Source organism: Pinus tabuliformis, chromosome Q, assembly GCF_031772625.1.
Source record: "Pinus tabuliformis cultivar Carrire ecotype Pingquan chromosome Q, CPIR1, whole genome shotgun sequence".
NCBI lineage: Eukaryota > Viridiplantae > Streptophyta > Pinopsida > Pinales > Pinaceae > Pinus > Pinus tabuliformis.
The window spans coordinates 191,068,280-191,083,229 of NC_142296.1; the positions used below are offsets into that span (position 1 = coordinate 191,068,280).

General features: G+C 38.6%; 1 pseudogene; it reads right to left on the bottom strand.

The window, feature by feature from the left end:
• Nucleotides 1-3,020: 3,020 nt before the first annotated feature.
• LOC149218861 (heat shock cognate 70 kDa protein-like) lies at nt 3,021-11,819 on the bottom strand (annotated as a pseudogene).
• Between the last annotated feature and the right edge of the window lie 3,131 nt (nt 11,820-14,950).

Below are 14,950 nucleotides of genomic sequence, written 5' to 3' on the forward strand. Positions count from 1 at the left end.
TTCATCTCCTTTGTCGATGAATCAACGTTGTTTCGAATGAGGTGAGATAACAATTCTTTACAACCTTTTTTGTCACTTGCAATAAAGTGGCTCAATGAGGCATTTAGAATTCAAGGCATTATTACCTTGAGGAACAAAGGCCAGATCTCCTATTTCTCTCCACATACACCAACAAAAAATACATACATCATGTCAAAGTTGTTTCTTGAAATGAAAGAGACAATCATTGTTACATCCTAACTTCCATGAGTATTTAAACCAATTTAGATGTAGTTACTCTGCATTCTGGTTCTCATTTATCTACCATATCAAGGCATGTTGTCAACTATAGTCCACCACACTTTACAAAAAATTATTGCAAATAATCATATGCTAGAATAAACATCCAATCAGGAGCAACATATGACTATAAACTCCCAACTTATAAAATTGATCTTTGCACCATCTGGGAAACCAAATACTTCAACCTATATTCCTAGAGTGTCAACTTCCATCAATTTATGGATCCCTATTCCATTGTAACTGTTACACTAAAATTTGTCACCATGACTATTTGCAGTAAGTATGGCTCCATCAATAACCATACTGTCCTCCTTGGCAAGTCTTATACCTCTGCTCCTCATGTCAAACTCCAAAAAAGAGAGAAAACCTTTAAAAAATCAATATAACTCTGGTTCCACACTTTCTCTTACTCTTACCTGCGGGCCCGCACCTCAAGTACATAATACCTGCGTACTTGTACGCTCTGTCTATAAAGGGGTGGGTGCGTACCCCTATAAAAGTCAAAAGGCGCAAGTTTTACTTCAAAAAACTTACTTGCGGTCGATTCTAGAGCATTCTAGAAGATGGTTTGACGTGGATTGAGCGCCTCCAGATGGTTCATGCATCCCAATAAAAGAGGAACTTATCCCATGAAGAGGGGAGCTATCCCTTTGAAAGAGGGGCTTATCCCATTGATGGTGGACCTGTTTAACTTCCTCCAAAGCATTATAAATACAGGCATTGGGCCGGAGGCAAGGGAGGTTGAAAGCTGAACATTCATAAGGGTAGATGCTGCTGAAATTAGGACTCCCTTATAGAGCTTGAGAGGAGAGATCCCATTCCTTTCTTAGCTTCATTTGGAAGTGGGTGAGCTGATCAAAGTAGAGGAGAACTCTTGCTGGACCCTGGGAGGGACCTGCACAACACCAAGGCACTGGTTGTAAGGTTTCCTTTGTTTCCAATTAATACAATTAAGTTCATTTTTCTCGACAAGTTGTTATATATAATTTGTTTCATAAACTCCTTGGTCTTTATGATGAATATGTTTTATTATATGAGTTATTCAGGTGCTATGTAATCATTTGCTTGTTAGTGAATGCAGGCTTCAAGGAGAAGGAGCTCATCTGGATCGAAGAGGCTTGGCTGCTACAAACAGCGTTGGACTAGAGGTAAGCCTTAAACACCTGGTTGCTTTTATTTTAAATGCATATTTAGGGAAAGATAGTGCTTGATTGTTTTGTTTATCACTAGAAAAGCCTTGTTTTCTAGGGAGGTCGGTTTTGTCTGCAAAATTGACTCTTTCCGCATGACAGTAACATGACATATGGGTTCTTGTATAATAGGCACCCTCAATACGGGTTCCAACAAGCTTTTCTTCTGATATTGCAAGCTCTGAGAGTGGAGGTAAAGCCCTAGGTTTGAGAAATAAAATCTTATCTCTATATGATAAAAAGGTAGAGCAAGGGTTGGTGGTGTATCAACAATATTTGTAATATCTATTGGAGGGAGATGATAGCCATTGTAAAATGAAGTTTCATCATCTTTCAAAGGAGGGGTTGTTGACTTATCATAGTCTTATATATTGCATTTCAGATTATCCTAGTGATCATAACTTGATGTCTTGTTTGCACTGATTCCTAGGCATTCTCTTACATATTTAATTTCAACAAATATACACAATGAAAAGTAGGCATCTCAAAGTAACACTTCCATTGAGTTTAGCAACTATTAATAACTAAGACAATCACATGGAGATGATATCTAAATTTTGTCACCATGAAAATAACTACAATGATCCCTTGGCTTTATTTCCAATATCCAAATGTACTTGGAATAAATGGGTTGGAGAAACCTATTGGTTGAGCTCCCAAGGCATGGTCTTTAGATCAATAGTCCTTCCATTGGGAAACAATTTTACCTTTTAGCCTCCTTATTTGACATGTCTAGTTGTATCTTCCTTTTCTAACATCCCAATCATATGGAGATTACACAAGTTGCCTCTACGTTCAATCAACTAAGGGAAATGGATTGATATTCAATGCATACTATGTTTAGAAATTGGTCTCTGTTAGCGTGGGTGTGTTATGGATATGCCCCAGATGACTTCTAGTTTGTATACAGCTCCACATATTATATTATATTATATTGAATACAACTCTCTGGTATTCCAACAAAAAAAAAATATCCAACACAAATCCTCTTTTCCTTACAAGTCAACATAACACCATTCAATTTTAATGTCTAAAATTAAGAGACAATCTACCCTCCAAATCCTCATTATTCCACCAAAATAAAATTGAAATAGATATAAAATATTTAAAGCACACAATACAAATCCTAATTATTCCACCATAATAAAATTGAAACAGATATAGAATATTTCAAGGCAAACCGTACAAATTGTTATCCCAAAATTTGGGAAACCATTCCACTTCTAAATCTTGAGTTGTAAAAACCAAAAACATTAGTACAAAAACAATAAAGAAATGTAATAATTTTGAAAAAATGTAAGAACTCTCAAGTATTCCAATAGAACAACAAAGATACATACTATCCAACACAAATCCTCTTCTCCTTACGAGTAAAAAGAACAATATTCAATTCTCATGTCTAAAATTGAGAGACAATCCACCTAAATCCTCATTACTCCACCACAATAAAAGTAAAATAAATAAAATAGTAACATTCAATTGTTATGCCGAAAATTGAGAAACAATTCCCCTTCTAAATCCTAGTTTGTAAGTGTGCTCTATCATCCTCTAAGGCCCCGAGCCTGTAGCAGTAGAATAACGTTGCTTAGGATATCCATCATCTCCATATACTCCACCAAGTATATCAACACTAGTGCCTTGGAACATATTAGCAGTGATAGGATTTCAAGTGTTCTCGAGCTCCTTCATCTTGTCATCAAACTTGCCAACATCTACAAGCTGGTTGTTATCCAGTCACTGGATAATCTTCTAAAGGGCATCCTCAACCTTTTTTTTATCAGATGGATCTAACTTTACTAAAATATTATTATCTCAAATGGTATTCCTTATGTTGTAAGAATAGTTCTCCAAAGAGTTCTTGGACTCTACCCTCTTCTTGTTCTCTTCATCTTCAACCTTGTATGTCTCGGAATCACAAATCATATTCTCAATCTCCTCTTTACTCAATCTACCCTTGTCGTTTGTAATGGTGATTTTGTTTTGTGACTAATGTGTTTGTCCACAGTAGACACATTTAGAATACCATTGGAATAGATATCAAAGCACAAAGTGATATGGGGAACTCCACTTGGAGAAGGGGGAATACGAGAAAGTTCAAAATTACCCAACAAGTTATTGTCCCTGGTTCGAGTTCGCTCACCCTCATACACTTGAATCAACACACCAGACTGGTTGTCTGAGTAAGTAGAAAATACTTGCTCCTTCTTTGTCGGGATGGTAGTATTCCCAAAGATGAGCACTGGCATAACCACACGTGCAGTTTGTAGCCCTAATGAAAGGGGAATAACATCTGGAAGCAATAGATCTTGCACTTTCTCGTTGCCCTCTCCACTCAAAATAGGATATTGCACTGCAGCTCTGTATGCAACAACCTCATTACTGTTAATGCTCTTGTAAAGATCATTTCCATTGGGGAGGTTCTACAATAAGGACTGAACCTTAGGTATCCTAGTAGACCCACCAACAACAAATGGATTGATCATTTCTCCAACTTTGCATCCTGCATGCATTTCTCAACAGGCTCCATGCACTTCCTAATAAAGTCCATGTTCATCTCTTCAAATCTAGCCCTAGTAATATTTCTATAGAAGTCAATACCTTCATATCGAGAATGAATCTAAATGGTGGTCTGGGTAGTTGATGAAAGGGTTCCCTTACCTCTCTCATAGGAAGTTCTAAGTCTCTTGAGGGCTTTGTCATTACCACTAATGTCCTTCTTATGTTTTCTCTTAAACTCCTATACAAAGTGGTTCACCAATCTATTATCAAAATCTTCACCCATATACATGTCTATCCCTAGTAGTAGCCTTGTTATTTTTAGGTATGTTGTATGCTAAAGAAATTTATTTCAATTTTCAGAGTTAGCTCAATATCTTTTCCGGATTAGCAATCACATCAACATTAAAGTAAACTGCAGATAGCACATAAATATAAATCGCAGAAGACAAGCCAAGACAAGAGGACACAGGATGTGGCACTAGCCATGGACAAACCCCAATGTGGTGAAACCCTTGATCAATTTTTCTTTTATGTTCTTCAATAGTTCAGCACAGAGAGAGAGAGACAAAGTACATTTACAACAGAAGTAAAGACTTTGACTTTCTAGATAAGAGAGTAGATCATCTCTACATGAGATCAGTTGAAGACATGCTGCTTCAACTAATTCTCCAAGGTGACTCCTTCACCTATCATTGTGATGTATGTTGTCCATGAGTTGTAGCTCACCATGTTGCACTGTGCTGCACCCAGTGTTCATTATTGTCGTACATAGTTTCACTGCTGCACCATGCTTACTGTTGTATTCAACATCATGCTTCCAGGCTGTTAGTTAACTAAGCCCTTCAAGGGATTCAATCCTCCTAGGAGTCTCTCCTAATCCATGTTGTCATCTGAACTCAAGGTATGCTGTAGTACTCCCTTGGAACACCCATAGCTACTTGCTATGGCTTGCAGACTAGCAAAGTAGCTAGCTGTAGTTGTAGACTTCTTCAACAAACCTAAACAAGAACCTAAATAGTAGTGTTTCCCTTTTTCTTTTAATATAGTGATAGCTGCTCCCAAACGTACAGTATTCATGCCTTAGAACAGCGATATTTAATATGTTGTTACAAGAATTTCCATGCTGCTCTTTTACGCTGATATGCGTCTTCTTTATGCTGCAGCTCAGCTTCCTTTGCAACGTATAGAAGCTCCCTTAGATAGTTGTAGTTGTGACAGCAGATTAGAGAACCTTTTAGTCTGAGATGAGGGCCTCTGCTAGACCTTCTTACTATGGCTTAGGACAACATATAAGTAGCATATAGAATGTCCATCCTAGCTGTGTATATACATCCTCCTTGAATGCGACTAGATCATTTCTTCATGATTTCTTCAGGACACCATTTACAACACTTAAGGGTAGCGTAATATTAGGTCTCCCTTGAAAGTGTTTAGACCTATTTTATGCAGCATATAGGATTCTTCATAAGCCTGCGACTAGGGCACATTATGACTGCGGATTGGGCACCAACTAAACTGTACCTAGGGCATCTTCTTACCTGTGTTAAAGTTTCTCCTAGGACTGTGTAGGAGCCTCCTTTAGGACAACATAAGTGCCTCTCTTCAAAGTGATAATCATCTTCCTTGACTGTGTCTATAAGGACAATGAAGTCTCCCTTCTTGCTACGTATAGAACATCGTATAAGAATCTAATTACTGTGTAATTGGGGACCTTCATGGACTGTGTAATGAGCCTCCCTTTAACTATGACTTAGGGCATCTTATGGTTGCATTTAGAACCTCCTTTATTAGTAGAATTAAGTCTCTTCTAGACTGCATATAAGTGCCTCCCTTTCCTGCATTAGATCATCATTTATTTTGGTCAAGAGTACCCTCAAATGCTATGGCTAGGGCACCCTTAAATGCTGCGGATAGATTTACTGCAGCTAGGGCATCATCCTTATTGTTGCTAGGGTATCATCTGTAATGCGGCTAGGGCATCATCTTTAATTAGGTCAGCGTATACTCTTAGTGTCTCTCCTCCACCAAAACCCAAAGCCATGTGGAGAGGAGAAGATCACGTGAAGAGTGTGTGTCAAATGACTTCAACTCCTTTTCTATTTGTACTAAAACGTAGAGGTTGAATAGACATGATTGTTCGGCTTTTGAGCCTACATAAGTTGTTGGCTGACTTGACAATTTGTCCATAATCAAAATAAATTCATATCTTCATAAATACTTATCAGAATCGGATGATCTTTAGATCAATCCTACACCTCTCGATGAGAGGGATCCAAGAAAAATATTAGCTACCATAAATAAGATGACACACATGGAGTTTGGCCCTAGTTGCCAATTTTAACACTCCCTCTCAACTAGGGAGAACTTTATCCATTGATCCATATGTCTGATTGTACTATCTCTGCCATCAGTGCCCTGCACTGCTCTGCTCTACTCTGATCTGCTGAGCTCTACTCTGCTCTACTATGCTTTGCTCTACTCTGTTGAACCATGAAGAAGAAGAATTGATCGAGAATGTCTCATACCATTCTCTACTAACCCGAAGTCAGTTTCATCTGGAGAGAGTGTGTCACATCACTCTTACTGACTCGGAATCAGTTTTATTGATCCCAAATCAATATCACAAGAGAGTTTCTCAAACCACTCATACTGATCCCAGATCAGTTTCATTGATCCCAGATCAATGGAGGCCATCCTAGCATAGGGAGTACGGTAGATACAATGATGCATCCATCGATAGAACTACTATGGTCCCTATCCTCATTTCCCTGCTCATTGATCAGATGAGAGGTACTTCCCATGAGTCCCAGACTGCATGGGTAGGATGCCTCAATAGGAGAACTAATCATCATGTCCAAAGGAGAATGAATCATCCTATCTAGTGGATGCCATGGATAACTAATCATCTTGTCCCACAAGAGAATGAATATCCTGTTCCACAGTTTCCACAGAGAACGAATCATCCTAGCCCATAGGAGAACGAATCATCCTGTTCCACAGTCTTCATGGAGAACGAATCATCCTAGCCCATAGGAGAACTAATCATCCTATTCATAGTGCACCACCAGGGGAGGGTGAGTCACCCTACGGTCATATGTTGCTCTAGTAAGTACCCCAAGCCCCCCAAGGCTCCCAAAGCTCAATGCATGCAACATGTAGGATCCTTATAAGAAGGTCTCTCAACAGCTCCAAGTCATTCGGGAAAGTCACAGATTTGACCTTTCCCCAGGGCTTTGACAAAATTTCTGTGACCTGTACATTAGTCTCAATGTGATGGAGCCTCCTCGTTTATCATCTTACCATATCCCAGATAAGGCAGTATCTGATCTCTATCTACTAGAGCAATCATCGAATACAGAATTCCTCAATAATCGAATTCTACCTCTGGTTGTCACATAGAATCACAGTGGTATTCATCATGTGTACAAACAGCTCACTTAAGAGCTTCTGCAACCATGCAGCTTCACACGAGATCATACTCGTAGCTATGTATTTGGTCTCGGTGGTGCTTATAGCAACCGACTTCGGCTTCCCGCTCATCCATGATATCGAAGCAGAATCCAAAGAGAACTAGCACTCAGAAGTGCTCTAGTGATCCTCCACACTGCCTGCCCACTCAACATTCGAATAATCATGCAGTTTCATATTTCTAGCAGTGTATCTCAATCCATGAGAGATTGTGCCCTGAAGATATCTCAGAAGATTCTTGGCACCAATCCAGTGAGGCTCAACCAAATATGAGTTCACCATGCTAACTGCAAAACATATGTTCGGATGGAAGTTCACCAAGAACATCAACGCGAATGAGTGTATGAAACTCAAAGGCATTTCCGAAATCTGGTCCGACATCACTACCATATAACTTCTGAAAGTTAAGATCCTCGAGGTAGTCAAAGGCTTGTAGTTTATCATTCCACATTCGGAATCCAACTCCCTCTTACTTCTACAAATGAGAGGATCTGCACCTGTCAGAAATAGGTCATCCTCATAAGGTGTTGGTATGAGAGGTCTATCATCCACAACCTTCAAACAATGGTTTGGATTGCCTTCACTCTTAGTGAATCTTAGCTTCATCTGACAGCTATCAATCCTCTCATACTACACCCGAGGAGTTTTGCTTCAAGCCATAGAGGGCTTTCTTCCACTTGCATACGTGAGATTCCTGATCATCAATCTAAAACCCCTCGAGTCCAAATCTGTGGACCTGCTACATGAGGGGAATGGTCCCCTTGTAAGATTTTCCTTTAGTACATCTCAGACATGTACTTTCATGCTCATTTTGAATTTAGGTATCCCTGTCACATCTGACTCATAGAACTCCGGTGCTATTTGTCAATGGACATGGCCCCCAGTGGACTTCTTGCAACTTGATACAACCTTGAACTTAAAGAACATCTTTGAAAATTCTATTTTCAAACACGTACCTTTCCATCAATGAGTGCCACCCTATAACCTTTGATTTCCATTGCTGAAATGGACACCAGGTTCTTCTTACAATTAGGTACATAAAAGAGATTTTGTAAATGAATCAGGTTACCCTCATTTAATTGAGCGTTAACATTCCCTACACCCTTTCTAAGATAGGTGGCATCGGCTCCAAGTATAATCCCACGATTGTTTCCATCTCTACCAAATTAGAGAGTGCACCCATCTATCTAATAAAGTGCCTTGAAGCACTACAATCAATAAGCCAAATTCCCAAAGAATCTGAAGGAGAGGGCCAATACAAGATAATGCTTCTTTATCTTATCAGAAACAACATTTGATTCTTCATACCCGGGTTCCTTGCTTTCTATGAAGATTCAGCCATTTCCTTGATGACCTGCATTACCTGTCATTCCTTTGATCATTGAAGATGTCCTTGGAATGATTCTTATCATCATCAAGTGATGAGTCCCTGCCATTCAGACACTCCTTCGCATAATGGCCGAACTAGTTATCTGCCTTTCCTTACACCCTGAGATCCAGTCTTCCAATGAAGTGATCTTTAGGTAGGCCATATTCCGCTGCGCCATTCTGATAATATTCTCTACTTCAACTTCACCCTCGGTGAATTTGAAGAGGGATGTGGAATCCACTGATCCCTTTGTCCTTTCCCAACTGTCTTTGGTGATTGCTCTTTCAATTTTGCTTGGGCATTGTCTTCACCTTAGCTCTGATACCATGTTATTTTTAGGTATGTTCTATGCTAGAGAAATTTATTTCAATTTTCATAGTTAGCTCAATATCTTTTTCAGATTAGAAATCACATGGGCATTAAAGTAAACTGCAAATAGAAAATAAATATAAATCGCAGAAGATGAGCCAAGACAAGAGAACGCAGGATGTGGAGTTAGCCAGGGAAAAACCCCAATGTGGGGAAACCCTTGATCAATTCTTCTTTTATGTTCTTAAATAGTTCAATAGAGTGAGAGAGAGAAAGTACATTTACAACAGAAGTAAAGACTTTGACTTTCTAGATAAGAGAGTAGATCATCTCTACATGAGATCAGTTGAAGACATGCTGCTTCAACTGATTCTCCAAGGTGACTCCTTCACCTATCATTGTGATACATGTTGTCCATGAGCTATAGCTCACCGTGTTGCACTGTGCTGCACCTAGTGTTCATCAACGTCGTACATAGTGTCACTGCTACATCATGCTTATGGTTGTATTCAACATCATTCTTCCAAGTTGTTAGGTAACTAAGCCCTTCAAGGGCTTCATTCCTCCTAGGAGAGTCTCTCCTAATCCATGTTGTCATCCAAACTCAAGGTAAGTTGTAGTACTTCCATGGAACAACCTTAGCTACTTGCTATGGCTTGCAGACTAGCAAAGCAGCTAGCTATAGCTGTAGACTTCTTCAACAAGCCTAAACAAGAACCTAAATAGCAGTGTTGCCCTTTGTCTTCTAATCTAGTTACAGCTTCTCCCAAACGTACCTTATCCATGACTTAGAACAGTAGTATTAAATATGTTGTTACAAGAATTTCCATGCTTCTCTTTTACACTGATATGTGCCTTCTTTATGCTGCGGCTCAACTTCCTTTGTAACATATAGAAGCTCCCTTAGATATTTGTAGTTTTGACAGTGGATTAGAGTACCTTCAAGTCTGAGATGAGGGCCTCTTCTAGTCCTTCTTACTGCGACTTAGGACAGCATATAAGTAGCATATAGAAGGTTTTTCCTAGCTGTGTATATACATCCTCCTTTAATGCGACTATATCATTTCTTCATGATTCCTTGAGGACAACGTTTAGGGTACTTAAGGGCAGCATAAGATTAGGTCTCCCTTGTCAACGTTTAGACCTCCTTTATGCAGCGTATAGGATTCTTCATAAGCCTGCGGCTAGGGCACATTATGACTGCGGATTAGGCACCAATTGAACTGCACCTAGGGCATCTTCTTACCTGTGTTAAAGGTTCTCCTAGGACTATATAGGAGCCTCCTTTAGGACAACATAAGTGCCTCTCTTCAAAGTGATAATCATCTTCCATGACTATGTCTATATGGATAGCGAAGTCTCTCTTCTTGCTGTGTATAGAATAGCGTATAAGAATCTAATTACTGTGTAATTGAGGACCTTCATGGATTGCATATTGAGCCTCCCTTTAACTGTGACTTAGGGCATCTTATGGCTGCATTTATAACCTCCTTTCTTAGCAGAATTAAGTCTCTTCTAGACTTCATATAAGTGCCTCCCTTTCCTGCATTAGATCATCATTTATTACTATCAAGAGTACCCTCAAATGCTACAACTAGGGCACCCTTAAATGCTACAGATAGATTTACTGTGGCTATGGCATCATCCTTACTAAGGCCAGGGAATCATCTGTATTGTGGCTAGGGCATCATCTTTACTTAGGCCAGCGTATACTTTTAGTGTCTCTTCTCCACCAAAACCCAAAGACATGTGGAGAGGAGAAGATGACACGAAGAGTGTGTGTCAAATGACTTCAAGTCCTTTTATATTTATAATAAAATGTAGACGTTGAATATACATGACTATTGGGCTTCTAAGCCTACATAAGTTGCTGGCTGACTTGACAATTTATCCATAATCAAAATAAATTCATATCTTCATAAATACTTATCGGAATTGGATGATCTTTAGATCAATCCTACACCTCTCGATGAGAGGGATCCAAGAAAAATATCAATTGCCATAAATAAGATGACACACATGGAGTTTGGCCCTAGTTTCCAATTTTAACAAGCCTTCACCTCAAAAATACCCTCTTCAATTATGAGCAGAGACACATCAGAAGTACCTCCACCCAAATCAAAGATAAGAAAATTCTTCTCACCAGAACTTCTAGCATTCTTACCAAGCCCATAAGCAATAGAAACAATAGTGGGCTCATTAATAATTCTCATAACATTCAACCTAGAGATTGCACCTTCTTGCTTGCTTGTCTCCCTTTGAGAATCATTGAAGTATGTAGGAAAAGTGACCACAACATTCTTAACAGTGGTCCCAATATAAGCTTTTTCAAGCTCTTTCATCTTAGTTAAATCCATGGAAGATATATCTTATGCTGCAAAATGTTTCTCCTCCCCTTTGTATGTTACAACGATGTTGGGCTTATCGCCAACCCTTGAAATGACATTGAATGGCCATAATTTCGCATCACTCGCATTGGAGGGATCAGAGAAACTCCTACCAATCACCCTTTTGCATCTGTAATAACATAAAAAAAACTGATTTAGATGAACACAAATGCAAATTTTACACACAATCTAATGAGAAACCTATTTTTCATAAAATTTTGAAACAAGGTTTACCAATTACTTGGGATTGCCAAGCCATTGATGACACCGAAGACCTGAACAATCATGTAGGTAAACAAGAATAACATCAGCCATTAAAAAATATTTGAAAAAAATAGACTGAGTTAACTTGCAGATCACACCACATAAAACCAAACAGCCATCACTAAATGCCACCTTCCTTCCTCAATCTTCTCCATGATTATCAATCCTTCACAAATTCCATTAAAACATAATGCATGGCTTATTCATAGGGTCGAGGGCTACGAGCTCCAAGATAAATTAAGAGGCCACAATGCATGGCTTGGCATGGCTTATTCATAGGGCCGAAGGCTGTGAGCTCCAAGATAAAACTAAGAGGTTTCATGTTTCGCAGGGATGAGGACCGTGAGCTCCAAGATAAACCTAAGAGAATGCATGGCCTTAACGAATAATCAAAAAAGAATTAACAATAACAAATATTATCGCCACCCATAATAGTCAATCCTACAACAAATCATTTTTCAATCATCTAACAATAGATCTAATGATGTTGACAAGTACAAAGTGGCAACTAGGGGATTTCTTCTCAGAGGGGAACACCTTACGATGTAATTATTATTATTATATTACTTAATATTATGTGGGATCTAAAGCTCCTCTTCTCGTGGGATCTAAATCTACCTCTCAAGATAGCACCACATCACTTTATCCTCATCAAACTTTACATCCCTTTACACAACTATCATTCTAAGTGATGACAAGTACACACAATAGTTGTGGGGAATTTCTATGTAACCCAAAATTACCCCAAATTTTGCAGTCGGCTCAAGCTTATTCCTTGATTCTTTGGCAGCATGGTAGTAAACAAAGGCTCTATAAATCCTAAAGTGTGACACATCTGACTTTCTCCTCGAGAAATCCTCCTCTAGTGTAATCATGCTAAGAATTTGAATAGGACTCTAGTTATTCAAATAGACTATTGTGTTTCATGCCTCATCCCACACATCCATAGGTAGGTCTTGGTCATGCAACATGACCCTTTCTTCTCCCAAAATGCTACGGTCCTTTCTCTCAGCCACCCAATCCTGCTATGGGTTGTGGGGTGTTTTCAAATCTTGTTGAATGCCTTCCTTCACACATAAATTTTTAAATTCATTCAACACGTACTCACCTACATTATTTCTCCTTGAAGCCTTCACCTTCTTGCTAGTTTCTTTCTCAACCTATGCCTTGAATTATACAAACTTGGAGAATGCCTAATCATTATTCCACATGAAGAAGATCCAGCACTTCTGTAAGAAGTCATCAATAAAGATGATAAAATATTTGTGTTTTCCAATGGAGGCTATCGAGAAAGGTCCACAAACATACGAGTGAACCCTTTTTGGGACTGCATGTGCTTTGCTATCCTCATCATGCATTATGGATTTTGGGTACTTCTCCAATGTACACCCTTTTCATACATCATGTTTCTTAAGTGCTCCTTTAGGGAGGTGAGTGGTTATTTGTTGTATAATTGTTGGGTCCCTATAATATTAGTGATTACCCTATTACTATTGTAGTTGTATCCCTTACTAATATTTTTGTGCCCCTAATGTCCCCATATTGTTATTATTGTGCCCCAAAGAATCCCTCTATTGCTATTTTTGTGGCTTTATATTATTATTGTTAGGTCGGCTCGGTTATATTGTGACTCGCTAGACTCCTATATATAGAAAGGAGGTTTTGTCATTTGAATCATCCAAGAATTGCTCATTTGTGTAATGTAAAGGAGGTTGCCCCCTCGAAGAGGCTGAATTCTAAGGCGTTGATCTCTCTTTTCTACCTTTTTATGAGCTGGTTTCATAACATTTCGTATCAGAGCTTTGGATTCTAGGGTTTTGCTGCTCCAAACAGGTCATCGTGGCATTTTCGCTATAACTTTTTTCTGCGATGTTTCAAAAGCTAAAAAAAAAAACCCATTTGAGAAGAAATCGTGTTGAATCTCGGGTCCAAATTTCAGAGCTGTTCGTGCTATATTTGCGGAGATATGATCTGAGGAACTTGGTCTTTTTGCAGACTCCTGAATTACATTCCGAACAGGTGACCTGGGGAAAATCGTCATAACTTTCTCTCTGAGCATCAGATTGAAATTTCGTAAGAAGGTACAGAAAGAGGACAGACTTTAGTTTCTTGTATATATCTTTTAGAGCCGAAGGTCGAAACAGGGACTCATGGCACGTCGTACAAGTTCACTCTACTGAAGTAGTCTATAATCAGGTCATATTGGGAGATTGTGCATAACTATTCCTTGAAGAATCCAATTTGGATCAAACTGGTGGCATTCGAAAGAGAACACAGAGGGCTACTACAAATCACAAGTTTAGAACTGGATGATCCAGAACTGCAGAGATACATTAGATTCAATATCAAGCTTCTACAAAGTGAAAAAAGGTGTGTAGTTTTTTTTTAAATTTTTGCATAAGCTTGGTTTGAAAAATTATTTTGAATCGGTCATTGATGCCCCGAGGAAAGAAAATGCAAACACCTAGTAAGAAACCTGAAAGCTCTAGCATGACTCATGAAGAAGAGGAAGAAATGCAACATGATATATCAAAATTACGAGACCAAGTGCAACAAGTGTCACTTGCACAAAAAGCAACAGAATCTAAGATGGATGGTTTAAGGAAAGATGTAGAAGCTAAGATGGATGGTTTAAAGAAAGGTGTAGAAGTTAAGATGGATTGTTTAAATAAAGGTGTAGAGGCTAAGATGGATGGCATGGAAGCAAAGCAGGGAAAATTTTAAGAACCCCCCCTAAATTTACATGTATAATAAATGGGCGAATCTCCATGGTATATAGGAAAAATGGAAGCCGATTTTATCAATAATATGATATGTATATATAATTTTTTGGCGAATCTATCACCAAGAATGGCGAATATTTTACTCAATTATAAAATCTTGTGTTTATTGAATACACAAATGAAATCATTGCATTTCTTTAAAATATCTTTTGAAATCAAAATTACCGAAATTACATATCGATAACCTAGTGGGTGTAGGATAAAATTCACCCGTGCCATTCACAGAAAGCATGAGAAAAAACCTAATGCTATATATAAAACCAAGAAAAATTCAAATTCATCACTTCTAGGGACCCCGTAACCACCCTGCCAATCCACAAGTATGTTCCTATTTGCAGTTAGAAAAATTACCCAAATTACAATCTGTTTACTCTAGCATATGTTGGAAAGTTATAGAAG